This window comes from Tachypleus tridentatus, chromosome 2, assembly GCF_004210375.1.
Source record: "Tachypleus tridentatus isolate NWPU-2018 chromosome 2, ASM421037v1, whole genome shotgun sequence".
Lineage (NCBI taxonomy): Eukaryota > Metazoa > Arthropoda > Merostomata > Xiphosura > Limulidae > Tachypleus > Tachypleus tridentatus.
The window spans coordinates 152,926,202-152,941,184 of record NC_134826.1 but is presented as its reverse complement, the minus strand read 5'-3'; the positions used below and the strand labels follow the sequence as shown (position 1 = coordinate 152,941,184).

Genomic DNA, 14,983 nt, shown 5'->3' with positions numbered 1-14,983 from the left:
GTAGTAATGTGAATGAAAGTAACATATTTAAATAACAGTTTCAATTATGTTTTCAAATATGCAGAGACCTCACATCATGGATCGGCAGTATGACCAGTTTGGTGTCTTCTGAAGAGTTGGCTAACGATGTCACTGGAGCTGAGGCACTTTTAGAGCGCCACCAGGTAGAAAGATTAAGAACTATTCTGTAAACAAAGTTCTTCATTTTCAGTGTTATCTTTGTTCATACTTCACTTAATTTCAGCCTTTATAGCGTATTGTGCAACTTATTATTGTTTTATGTTCACACCAGTTCTACATTCTTAACTAATAAACTTTGGATGTGATATAGTACCATTCTTATTGAAATGTTTATGTCATTCTTATTATTTTTGTATTATTTATATTTTGCTTTGTAACATTTTATTCAAAGATTGAGAAAATGTCAAATACTTTGTTACCATTTTTATGTCTTAATACATCATATATGTTACTATTGATACGAGTGCTGTTTTATGTAGAATTACCAGACATATTTTCTGTGGCATATCACTGGTACAGGTATCATTAGAACTGCCTTCCCTTTTTCTTCTGAATTATTATTTTTGGTTTGACTGACTTTTCAACAACTTGCATACGTGTATCTAAACACAAAGAAACACAGTGCTTTTAATTGTCATGTTAACTAACAGTTCTTTTTTCTCATAATATTTATAAAATTATTTTCTTTAAAATGTTAGGAGGAATGCAGATGCTTGTCTAATTTAAATTTAATATATGAAATTTCTGTTTATTTTCATAATTTAAGAAATAAGTTGTTTTTTGATTTCTTTTTACGCATGAAATTTATTTAATTAAAGAAATTACCAGTATAACCAAATTGTCAAGTTTTATGGACACATTAATATATACTATGTAGCAAAAAAAATCGACTTCTTGTAGATTTTCAGAAACAACAAATTTATATCAAAATCTAGTCACACCTACTACTTGTAAACTTTGAAAATTATACCAAAACTCAGTTTCCTCTGATATGTGTTTTTAGAAAAAAAAGTAAGAACTGATTGACTATTTATTATACCCTCATTTGCATGCTGATGTAGGGAACAAACTTTAAAAGTATGATCTTTGATAAGACATCAGCTCAGTTAATGTTAGAATGGTTAATTATGAACTTGTTGATCAGATATTCTGGAATAATCCATGTCTTGAATGTTTAGTTTTTAATAAGAAAAATTACAATATCTTTTATAAAAATAGTAATACAGAGTGAAAATATGTAGGTGTTGAATGTATAATATTTTAGCAATACAAAGTGAAAATATATGCATGTGTAACGTTTTAGTAATACAAAGCGAAAATATATACATGTGTAATATTTTAGTAACACAGTGAAAATATGTGCATGTGTAATGTTTTAGTAATACAAAGTGAAAATATATACATGTGTAATATTTTAGTAACACAGTGAAAATATATGCATGTGTAACGTTTTAGTAATACAAAGTGAAAATATATACATGTGTAATATTTTAGTAACACAGTGAAAATATGTGCATGTGTAATGTTTTAGTAACACAGTGAAAATATGTGCATGTGTAATGTTTTAGTAACACAGTGAAAATATATGCATGTGTAATGTTTTAGTAACACAGTGAAAATATATACATGTGTAATATTTTAGTAACACAGTGAAAATATGTGCATGTGTAATGTTTTAGTAACACAGTGAAAATATGTGCATGTGTAATGTTTTAGTAACACAGTGAAAATATATGCATGTGTAATGTTTTAGTAACACAGTGAAAATATATACATGTGTAATATTTTAGTAACACAGTGAAAATATGTGCATGTGTAATGTTTTAGTAACACAGTGAAAATATGCGCATGTGTAATGTTTTAGTAACACAGTGAAAATATGCGCATGTGTAATGTTTTAGTAACACAGTGAAAATATGTGCATGTGTAATGTTTTAGTAACACAGTGAAAATATGTGCATGTGTAATGTTTTAGTAACACAGTGAAAATATGTGCATGTGTAATGTTTTAGTAACACAGTGAAAATATGTGCATGTGTAATGTTTTAGTAACACAGTGAAAATACGTGCATGTGTAATGTTTTAGTAACACAGTGAAAATACGTGCATGTGTAATGTTTTAGTAACACAGAGTGAAAATACGTGCATGTGTAATATTTTTGTAACACAGAGTGAAAATATGTGCACGTGTAATGATTTAGTAATATAGAGCGAAAATGTGTAGACACGAATGTGTAACATTTTGGTGATACGATGTGAAGGAGCTATTATGTAAAAGTAACATATAAAAGAGGCCATTCTTCAGTTATATATGAAGTTATAAAAGATGTATTATGCGGAACATTTGCTATTGGAGAGGTTTAGGAAGAAGATTGCTGTATACTTCTTATATAGACATATGTACAAGTGCTATGTAAGTGGGAGTTGGTTTTAACAATTGGAATTAAAATATATATAAAAATCAACAACAAATATTACATTACAAAAATACAGAATACAGTGTTGGTTTCAGGAACACAGAACTGAAATTGATGCTCGATCTGGAACTTTCCAAGCCTTTGAACGTTTTGGACAGCAGCTATTACAGAGTGGCCACTATGCTAGTGTCGAAGTTCAAGAAAAGCTTGAAAAAATGAACGATGCACGTAGAGAACTTGAGAAGTAAGCATGAACGTGTGTAGTTATAGTAAAATATAATACAAGTATATAATTGTATCATATAATAATATAGTTCCTGATCGTGAGAGGATATGTAGATGAAGGTTTGTAGCTAATAAGATGATTTTAGACATTTCTAAAGTTATGGATCACATTACTTTTGAAAACTAGAGCATTCTCTATATCAGTTGTCTTGCACTTAAAAAAAATATCTACAATTTTCAATGATGAGTCGTCGTCATCTCAATAAGTTAGATATGATAAGTAAAATATGAACTGTTTGGTTATATTAAACAATGACACAATAATAAATGAACAATGAACAATCTCTTGAAAATATCACATATCAATAATTTGCTAAGCATGGTGTAAATAGTAGAAAATAATTTTTCTTAAAACTGCATTATAGGAAGTTTTTAATATTTGTATAAATGGTTGTTATTGATCATATGTTTCATTTTAGTTCTTTATAACTAGATAAAATGGAAGTACTTGGATATTACTTGTATTTAGAAAGAAAGTAGCAATTGAAACATTGAATATCATTTTCAACTGTAGGAATTAAAATGTTAAACTAGTTTTTTTATTGGACTTTTGCTTTCATCTGAATCTTAGTATGTAGCACTTGTTTTGTTTGTTTACTTGTTTATATATTATTAATAATAAAGTCTTTAAAAGCTGGTTTTCAGATACTTATGATTTATTCACTGTTTTCTTTGTACAAGAATGCCAAATTATGTAAATAACGCCTTCAAAGACAGAAAGAGAACGTTAGAAAAGTGACTTTTATCAAGGAACATACAGCGACCATAAGAAATGTAACCCATTAATGAATTGTGTTTCTTCTCTTCTAATTATGCATGTTTCAGTGCATGGATTGCAAGACGTATGAAATTAGACCAGTGCCTGGAGCTCCAGCTGTTCTATAGAGACTGCGAACAGGCTGAGAGCTGGATGGCCAGTCGTGAGGCTTTCCTTAGCTCTGATGACATGGGAGGAGACAATGTAGAGGCCTTGATAAAAAAACATGAAGATTTTGATAAAGCTATTAATGTGCAAGAGGAGAAAATAACAACTTTGGCACACATGGCTGACCAGCTGATTGCCAGTGATCACTACGATTCAGATACCATTAGAGAAAAGAAGGAACAAGTGCTCGATAGGTGTGTGTATCTCTTGTAACGTTATTTAACTGGATATTTTGATATTTATTATAAAGTAAAATGTCGTACTAATCTTTTGTTGAAAATATTACTGTGTACAAAGAAGCACACTTTTTTAACATGTGCATGGAGAACAGATATGTTTTTTTAGGGTACTATGGGGTGACCTTGTGCTTAGGATTTGAGAAACTCTGTTTATGACCTAGAACAGCATTTCTTAAACTGGGGATTGCAAGGTTGCTTCATGAAGTTCAGAATCATGTTTGATATTGAATGAAAATATTTTTTAAAGTATTTATAGTATAAATAGTTTTCATAAAGTTAAGTGTGTATCAACTAAAACATAGTTTTGGAATACAACTTTTCAGCTACATAGAATCTTTCTTTAAAACAAAAAAATATTGATAGATTTAGGGAATGTGGAAAAAAATTAAAATAAAAAGGGGTCTTACAATATTAAGGCTTGAGAACTGTGATTACATGTTAAGATAAAATATATTTTAATAAATTACATATTCACCTAGATGGCGCCACCTGAAAGAAGCTCTGATTGATAAAAGGTCAAAACTTGGTGAATCCCAGTCTCTACAACAATTTAGTAGAGATGCTGATGAGATAGAGAACTGGATTGCAGAAAAGGTACAAATAGCTAAAGACGAATCCTACAAGGATCCTGCTAATATTCAGGTGAGTAAACTGGAAAAGGTGTGCAGCTCCATGTAAAAATGTTAGGACAAAGCTAAAAATTATATTTCAGACTACTTTTAAAGAACAATGGAAGGTAAATCACAGGTGAAACATCAAAACTGTATTAATAGTCATATTTAGTACAACAGAAACTCAGTGAAAATGCTTGAGTTTAGCAAACAGTTAATATTTTGTGTGTCCCCCATTTTGCTTTAATAACTGCAGATAGTCTTATAGACATTGTTTCAACTTATTTAATCATAGTGTTCTCTGGTATTTCACTCCAAATGTCTCTAATACATGCCCATAAAGTTTCTTTGGAAGTAACTTTTGATTTGTCAAGTGTTTGACTTATCAAATCCCAGATCTGCCCACTTGGTTTCACATTATGGTTTGGTGGAGGTCATTGCATCATTTGAATAACTCCAACAGTTTCTTTCTTAACTAAGTAGTTTCTACACATGATCAGATATTCCATTCTGATTGAGTCTTCTTGATACTGGACACCTTTTTGTCATTTGGTACATGGTCGTTTATCTCGTGTACGATCATTGGCAGTCTTCCTTCTGTCCCGAAGGCTGCATAGACGAAGATACTTAACATAAGTATCATTGAATTTAGAAGTTCTGCCTCTTCCTTTCATATTTTTTAATTTATCTGTCCAAGTCTTACAATAAATGGTTTACTTGACAGTGTTTGTGAAGCATTTCAAGTCTTTAGCAATTTGTTGGAGGATCCAACTAGCATTACATATGCTTTTATGAGAACTCTCTGCTTTACTGACAGTTCTCCATGCTTTTTTGGACCATGGAATTATAATGAAAGTTAATATATAATGTTAAATATTTTATTGGGGTTTATATGTGGAGTGTTATTAGATTGATTTTTTTAGTGTATACCACTGCCACATCTTAGCTTCTTTCTATATAACTAAGACACTACATTGTGTAGCATGACAATTATTTATGACTCTACATTTGAGCAGAACTCTTATGACATGTCCAAGGTACAGGTATAGGAAATCCTAAAAAAATAACTATTCTCACCCTGGCTCATTCAGTTGTCAACAGAGATCAGTGGAACATTATGATAATGTTGAAATTTACATTCCATAATGGTGTGGAAGAATTATCTCCATAGAATGGAAATAATTACAAAATATTCTCTTGTTATAACACTTGCACAGTACTGTAATTGTAGTGTTAACTAACTCCTTCCATTGTATAAAGAGAACATTTTTGTGTAGTTAATTTACCATTGTGTTATTTACATTGTGAACACAATTAAGTGAGATTATTAGGATTAGCATTATTTTAATAAACTGATGTGTTCTTATTTTCATTTCTATGTGAACACAATAAAAAAATTATTTAACCAGATACATAAATATATCAATAATTTTTTTTTATTAAAACATCCAAACCAGAATTTACAAGTTTCACACTAGGTTGTAACACAGGATGGAAAATGAAATAATATGTGGGAATAAAACAAGTTTAAAACATTTACATGTACAAGTATTGCTTTCAGAAATGCAGTAATGGTCTATAATGCTTTTACTATGGAAACAAATAATTAAGTGAAAAGTATTGTAAACCTAAACTAAAGGTCTATTCAAAGTGTGTTTGCAATATTGATGAGTTCATGTTAATTTTACAGTTTATTTTCCCTGCATATGTAACGTGTATTTTTGATTCAACTAGTGAATGTAACCCTTGGTTTTGGAGTGGATATTAAATGTGTTTAATTAAAGCTTGATTGAATGTATGTGTTTAACAGAGCAAGCATCAGAAACATCAAGCTTTTGAGGCTGAACTTGCTGCTAATGCTGACAGAGTCCAGGCTGTCCTTGGTCTTGGTCAAAACTTGATTGACAAACACCAGTGTGCTGGTTCAGAGGATGCAGTTAAAGCCAGACTGGTTTCCATTGCTGACCAGTGGGAACACCTAACACAGAAATCTTCAGAGAAAAGCTTGAAGCTAAAGGAAGCAAACAAGGAAAGAACATTCAATGCTGCAGTGAAAGATCTGGACTTCTGGTTGGGTGAGGTCAGTCTCAACTCTTCACAACACTGGATTATATTTTTAAACCTTACATCAAGATATGGATGTGTAAAGTACTGTATGTATTTCAAACTGTATAAACGATAGCTGTAGTAAGAGTTTTTGTTTTCATATATAATAAGAAATTAATGTTACTGTAATTCTGTTTTGAACTGATGAGCATTTCACTTAAAAGAATGAATTTGACATAAGAATTACTTTTGTTTCCTTTTGTCTGTCATGTCAATGTCTCAGTTGTTACAATACTGATAATTTACACAAATCTATGGAGATTTCTGCTCTGACAAGCAAATTTTTCTTTTAAAATTTATACAAGCCATATGTGTGTGTATACTGGACGATGTGCTACTCTGGATGTGTAATTAGATTTAAGCGTATATTGGTAGAGTAATAAAACTGAATCAGGTATACACATGCCCCATGCTTGGTATTGATTGCTACAACACAAAAGTCATAATCATTGGCTGAAATTTCCCAAGGAGAGACACGTTAACACCACATCACCAAACTGTCCAATCATATAACACTATAATAACCCACAGGTTTTATTCACAGAATATTTCAATGTTGAAAATGCCCAAATTAAAGCATGCTTTTTCAGTTCAGTAACCTAATAAAGTCAAAACCAGGAAGACAGCTAGAAGAGAAGAATCCAAAATTCAATATTACATTTAATAATATGTAAGGTCATACAGTTGATTAAGTAGTAATATGTATTTGACAATGTGTTTCTTTGCATGTTTCATTCTATAACGATTTATCAATAAGAAAATTCAAACAAAACTTAAAATTATACAGAATTAAACATACAAACTAATTATAATTCATTTTCAGTAAAAGTGTTCATAAAATATTTATATTTAATTCAGCGAACAAAAATTAATTGTTACCTCTAATCATATCATTCAGTTTATATGCTGATAAATGAAAACAATTTATTTTTTAAATAATTAGACTATTTCTTGCTTGTTTCAGATATTTTATAAAAGTCTCTGAATATGAAAAGAACATTGGATCATTTTATTAGTTGTCTGTAATGAATTTGTTGTCTTGTAATGAATTAGTTGTCTGTAATGAATTAGTTGTCTGTAATGAATTAGTTGTCTTGTGATGAATTAGTTGTCTCTAATGAATTAGTTGTCTGTAATGAATTTGTTGTCTTGTAATGAATTAGTTGTCTTGTAATGAATTTGTTGTCTTGTAATGAATTAGTTGTCTCTAATGAATTAGTTGTCTGTAATGAATTTGTTGTCTGTAATGAATTTGTTGTCTGTAATGAATTTGTTGTCTTGTAATGAATTTGTTGTCTTGTAATGAATTAGTTGTCTCTAATGAATTTGTTGTCTTGTAATGAATTAGTTGTCTCTAATGAATTTGTTGTCTTGTAATGAATTAGTTGTCTCTAATGAATTTGTTGTCTTGTAATGAATTAGTTGTCTCTAATGAATTAGTTGTCTGTAATGAATTTATTCAACATTATTATTTAATACATTTTTGCCAGATAATAAACTTTTTTCCTTAAGAACTTTATTATATATTCAAGGATTTTGTAGCTAGCCAGCGATTTTCTTATTTAAACTAAACACTCAGGTAAAGATGTCTCTCGGAACTCTTAGTGGTATATAAGCATGCAATATTACAATTCTTGTGTGAAATTCTTTCTCATTACAATCAGATAGCTTTTGTTCTGGTTGTAGTATTTATAAAGATTGAAAAATTGTAATCTTTTCTATAGCCTTCTTTGCATACAGTGTGTTTATGTGGAAAGCTTTAGTTGTAAGTATTTGTTACTGTTAATATGAAAAACAACGTTGTAGGTAACTTTAAAATGATATTTTATACAGGCTCAATTTATTTTAGAATGAATATTCAAATTTTGGTCAGCAATAATTTGCAGACTTACAACAATAAAATCATGTGTTTGATCCCCTGCCATGAAAAACCAACAGATAATATTTTGTGTATCTTTGCACTATGAAGTCACCTGTTTTATGCATAATTTGTTATTGTTTTAGGTTGATTCTCTGCTAGAAACAGAAGATTCTGGCAAGGATTTGGCATCAGTACAAAATCTAATCAAGAAGCATCAGCTGGTAGAAGCTGATATCACTTCTCACGAAGATCGTATTAAGGACATGAACAACCTAGCTGACAGTCTGGTAGAATCAGGACAGTTTGATTCAACTTCTATACAAGAAAGGCGAACTTCCATTAATGAAAGATATGAACGTGTCAAAACACTTGCTACATACCGTAGGTCTCGACTTGATGAGGCTTACACACTCCATCAGTTCTTCAGGGATATCGCAGACGAAGAATCCTGGATTAAGTAAGGTTTTTCTTTTGCATTTGTTCCACAAGGCAGTAACTAACCTGAATAATTAATGTGTACAAGTTGTGATGAAGTCATATATGTAACAAAATGGTACATAGAAATTTAGGTAGAAATGTATAAATCTATTATAACTGTAATTTTCTTTTTTCATTCTTGACATTTGTTCATAATTTGTATTTAATTGCTCATTTAACAGCAGTAATGTAATGTTATATGCCTGAGATTTGTGTTGATATTTTCTGGATATCTTGTACGACAACATTTGTGTTTCTCCACATTTTTGAAATATTCTTTTATATTTACCTAAATAGTTTGTGTAAGGAGGGTTAAAATAAGTTCAGGTTTGCATAAACATATTTATGTTAAAATGAACAGGGAAAAAAAGCTATTAGTTAGCTCAGATGATTATGGGCGTGACTTGACTGGAGTCCAGAATCTTCGAAAAAAACACAAGAGATTCGAAGCTGAGTTAGCTTCCCATGAACCAGCCATCCAAGACGTTCAAGAAGCAGGCCAGAAACTAATGGCAGTGTCAAATATTGGTGTGCCTGAAATTGAACAGAGGCTGAAGACTTTGAACCAAGCATGGCAAGAACTCAAAGAGGTCAGTTTACACTGGCTTGAACATTGCTAGCATTATTAAAAGTTATATTTATGTCGACCCTGAAAAAAATCAGATAACTTAGGCCAGATAAATTCCCCAAAATTTGTCACGTTAGACCTGCTGTGTGTTATTTAGGTTTGAATATTACTATATTTCAATTTTAAGCTAATATCTTTAAATGCTTACAGATGTTACAGAATAATATAAACACCATTTCACCTGTGTTGTTTGTGTGCTAATGGTTGTTGTATTAGATGTATGCTTTCCAATACCAATATTCATCAGCTGGACTGAAGAATGAAAGAGGAAAATTATCTCAGAGATGTCGTTTACACGTGTGTTACAAATAATAATTTTAAAATTTGTGTTGGTAGATGCTGAAAGGTGGCAGAGTATTGAAAACTAATTAAATATCAAGTACTTAATTTAGTAAACTTTCATTTACGATTTTTCTTGTATATAATTATATGATCCTTCAATATATTTTATAGAGATTTAAAGTATAATGTAGTAGATAATATATATATTAAGGTTTGATGTTCACGACAGGTGTATGTTTTGGTTTGATGTTCACGACAGGTGTATGTTTTGGTTTGATGTTCACTACACGTGTATGTTTTGGTTTGATGTTCACTACACGTGTATGTTTTGGTTTGATGTTCACGACAGGTGTATGTTTTAGTTTGATGTTCACGACAGGTGTATGTTTTGGTTTGATGTTCACGACACGTGTATGTTTTGGTTTGATATTCACGACGTGTATGTTTTGGTTTGATGTTCACGACATGTGTATGTTTTGGTTTGATGTTCACTACAGGTGTATGTTTTGGTTTGATGTTCACTACAGGTGTATGTTTTGGTTTGATGTTCACTACAGGTGTATGTTTTGGTTTGATGTTCACTACAGGTGTATGTTTTGGTTTGATGTTCACGACAGATGTATGTTTTGGTTTGATGTTCACTACACGTGTATGTTTTGGTTTGATGTTCACTACACGTGTATGTTTTGGTTTGATGTTCACTACACGTGTATGTTTTGGTTTGATGTTCACTACACGTGTATGTTTTGGTTTGATGTTCACTACGTGTATGTTTTGGTTTGATGTTCACGACAGGTGTATGTTTTGGTTTGATGTTCACTACACGTGTATGTTTTGGTTTGATGTTCACTACTAACGGTATGTTTTGGTTTGATGTTCACTACACGTGTATGTTTTGGTTTGATGTTCACGACGTGTATGTTTTGGTTTGATGTTCACGACGTGTATGTTTTGGTTTGATGTTCACGACGTGTATGTTTTGGTTTGGTGTTCACGACGTGTATGTTTTGGTTTGGTGTTCACTACAGGTGTATGTTTTGGTTTGATGTTCACTACAGGTGTATGTTTTGGTTTGATGTTCACTACAGGTGTATGTTTTGGTTTGATGTTCACTACAGGTGTATGTTTTGGTTTGATGTTCACTACAGGTGTATGTTTTGGTTTGATGTTCACTACAGGTGTATGTTTTGGTTTGATGTTCACTACAGGTGTATGTTTTGGTTTGATATTCACTACACGTGTATGTTTTGGTTTGATGTTCACGACACGTGTATGTTTTGGTTTGATGTTCACGACACGTGTATGTTTTGGTTTGATGTTCACGACACGTGTATGTTTTGGTTTGATGTTCACGACACGTGTATGTTTTGGTTTGATGTTCACGACACGTGTATGTTTTGGTTTGATGTTCACGACACGTGTATGTTTTGGTTTGATATTCGCGACACGTGCATGTTTTGGTTTGATGTTCACTACAGGTGTATGTTTTGTAAGGTTTAAGATATTTTTATACTTTTTCTTTTCCTGTTTTGCTTTTGTATAAAATAATTTTCCTTCAGATGTCCAGTAAACGAGGTCATAAACTGGAAGAATCGCTGACCTACCAGCAGTTCCTTGCTAAAGTTGAAGAAGAAGAAGCGTGGATATCGGAAAAACAGCAACTTTTATCTGTTGAAGATTATGGTGACAACATGGCTGCTGTGCAGGTAATAAGTTCTAATTCTAAAATCATTCACAGAGTTAAGTACATAATGACTTAACTGTAATGAAAACATGTAATTAAGTACAAAGGAAACAGAAATTGAATCAAATGTTAAAACTAAGAAAATTGTATATGTGGAAAGTAATTGTTAACTTTGTGAATGAATTTGCAAAATTTACTTAAACTTAGCTGATGTGAACGTGTAATGTATACAAAAAGATAATTATAATCTAACATCACTCTTATTTTTGTAATATTATCAAAATGTATAAAAATCTAAATTGTGGAACTTGTATGTTTTGTTTTAAAATTTGAACATATTTTTATAGAATAAATGGTAATTTTCTGTGGATAAAAAACCCTCATTGGTTCAGCAGTAGACTTGTCAATACAAAACCTGAGTTTCAATACCTATGGTTGGCATAGCACAAATAGCCCATTGTGTACCTTTGTGCTTAATAACAAAGAAACAAGCAAAAAAATAATAATGCATTACTCAAAATATTATTCATGTGAATCTACATGTTAAATTTAAAGTATATGAAATATTATTCAGGTGTATTTACATATTAAATTTAAAATATATTAAGTATTAAATATTATTCAGGTGAATCTGCATATTAACTTTCAAGTACGTGAGATATTGTATTTTCTGTCAAAAAAAACCAACAAAACGATAAAACATTTTGTATTAGAAATATTACTTTTCCATTTCCTGTTTCTTTATTTACTTTGGTTCTGGTTATGTATTTTACTTATTATACCATAACTATTACATCATTGTCACTTTATGTGCAGATAACTTTACAATAAATTGGAGCATTGTCCAGTTAGGTTCTGAGTATTTTTTTAAGTTTCCAAGTGATAACATGCATCATAGGATACTTAAATAGATGTGTGTTTTTTACTTCTTACTTTTCCATAGTAAAACAATACTAGATACAATAAATAATATAATAGGTTTTTGATGGTGAAATAATTATGGTATGTATGTGTTACTCTGCTTATCTATCTAGAAAGTGTAATACTGATCATACTAATCTGTGGTTTTCAGAATGATTAGATGTATGGTGAATAGGATCGTATGTTAGAGTCTACTGATTAAACCTGATGTGAATACTTACTCTGAGCTTAAACTTACTGAAATTGTTTAAAGTTTTGTGATTCTTCCTTTACTGCTACAATGTATTTCTGTTACCAAAGAGTTTTACTATTTAATTCTGTAACATTTTTCAGTTTTACGCTTGTCTCTTTTCACATTTTGGTTGCATGTCTCATTTCCACGTGGAAAATTCTGGCTGTGTGTGTGATGTCACCACTCATATTTGTGTACATTTACACATATGATGGTTTCAAAGAATTAGCTTTTGTTTGTCATTTTGGTTTAATAGCATTATATATATAGTAAAAATAATGTTTATGTCATTTAAATAGGTTGAAAATGAATATTTCTATATTAATATCAGTGCCACTGCATCTAGTGTATAATTAGTTCATCTTGCAGTTCCAACAATTAAGAATATTTTATTAATTAACATGCTTTATCTTTATAGGGGCTACTGAAGAAACATGAAGCTTTCTGAATTTGACTTTGCCGCACACCGTGAACGTTATGGAGACATAGCACAAGCAGGTGAACAGCTTATTGCAGAAGGAAATCACCATGCTAACAACATTCGTCAGCGTCTACAGCAACTTCAGGATCGACTAAATGCCCTGGAGGCAGGCACTGTTACTAGGAAAGGCAAGCTGAAGGATAATTCTGCATACTTACAATTTATGTGGAAAGCTGATGTTGTTGAAAGTTGGATTGGTGAGTATGTTTTCATTTGGATCTTGTTAATTTTCTATTTACATGGACCTAGCATGGCCAGCCACCTGATTAGGGTTCTTGACTCGCAATCTGAGGGTCATGGGTTTGAATCCCCCTGTCACAGAACTTGCTCGCCCTTTCAGCCTTGAGGGTGTTATGTGATTGTCATTCACACTATTCCTTGGAAAGATAGCACATGAGTTGGAGGCAGATGGTAATGACCAGTTGCCCTCTCTTTAGTCTTTCACAACTAAATTAGGGACAACTAGCACAAGCAACCCTCATGCAGCTTTGTACAAATTTCAAATGAACCAAACCAAACTTAATTAAACATCATCTCTGTTGTAGTGAAAGTAGTACTTCTTAGAATTGTGCATGAGACAAAAATATCAACAATTGTTCCTTTAGTAACGCCGTTTAAATGTTCATTTAGTAGTAAATATCTCAAAACTGATATTGAGTCCTTCAGTTTATCTAATTTACTTCAAAACATAAAAACATTTTAGCAAGTCTGTGATAATTTTCACTTGTAACCAACTTTGTATTGGTTTTGGTGGGTGGTCCTTCACACACCATTAAAAAAGTAAAAGTACGTTAGGTATTATGGTAAAGTGATATACCACCGTAATTAATTATCATGGAACAGACCAACTGCTTGTTTTCTTTCTTTAAAATTTTACTAAAACTTGTAGTAATAACTTTCACTTTACAAAATGTGTGTGTGTCTGTTAATGGTAATTGCCTCTATATTATCCATAATTTGATCTTCTTACGTATTCAACTTTTTTTTTGTTTTGTTTTGTATTATCAAGGAATATATTTTTATGTGGATTTCTCCCCAAAGTTTTCTTACTGCTGATTATATGACACCACCTGTGAGTTTTTATGGTATTGTACTTTAAAAATAGCTAGAACATACTGAGGATAAAAAATGAAAACAAGTGAACTTATTTTGAAGTTAACCATGGATCCTGAGAAGAACAAAAGAAAGAAAAGTTTTATGACTTTCAGTTAATGCTCTTTTTATATATTGATTGGAACACCTGATCAAAAAAGATCTTTGTTTTTACCATAATATTAATATATGGCTACATGTGTATCAGTAGAGCTTAATAAAACAGTTGAGACACAGCATAATTGTTTGTTATGTAAATAAATGGTGTTTTCTATGAAGTTGAAACAATTTATCTATCTGTTTCTTACACTTAGTGCTGTTATTCTTATAAGGTGTGTTAATTCTCTTGAGAATAAAGATTTGTACAAGTGTGCTGGAACATACTCTTCTGTCGTTAAGCCTTAAATGGACCTACTTCATGGAGACATCCATGAAATAAGCAAAGTAGTAAAGTATGTAATGGTTAGATCCACAGAAGTGGAAATAAGTATGGAAACTACACTCAATAACTAATATAAACCACTTATAGTTTATGTCAAGCCACCTCAGAGATGATGCATTTCCTCACGGTAGGGCTTTAAAGCTATTTCGCTGTGTGATACTCTATGACTGGTTGCCAAGCAGCAAATAAGAAGTATTTCATATCAGTTTATTGGCTGTGTCATCTGAGATCTCAGTACCACCTTACCAGTTACATGTGCATTGAATTTAATTCCAGTCA

General features: G+C 31.3%; 1 pseudogene across 1 annotated transcript in view; it reads left to right on the top strand.

The window, feature by feature from the left end:
• LOC143245388 (spectrin alpha chain-like) overlaps positions 1 to 14,498 on the top strand; it is a 38,049-nt pseudogene extending 23,551 nt beyond the window's left edge. Inside the window, exons 20-29 of the transcript XR_013025616.1 lie at positions 52 to 164; positions 2,534 to 2,682; positions 3,549 to 3,842; positions 4,367 to 4,529; positions 6,309 to 6,578; positions 8,609 to 8,922; positions 9,304 to 9,532; positions 11,412 to 11,558; positions 13,108 to 13,367; positions 14,276 to 14,498. The product of XR_013025616.1 is annotated as a spectrin alpha chain-like (transcript). The remainder of the gene's footprint in view (positions 1 to 51; positions 165 to 2,533; positions 2,683 to 3,548; positions 3,843 to 4,366; positions 4,530 to 6,308; positions 6,579 to 8,608; positions 8,923 to 9,303; positions 9,533 to 11,411; positions 11,559 to 13,107; positions 13,368 to 14,275) is intronic.
• Positions 14,499 to 14,983: the final 485 nt, after the last annotated feature.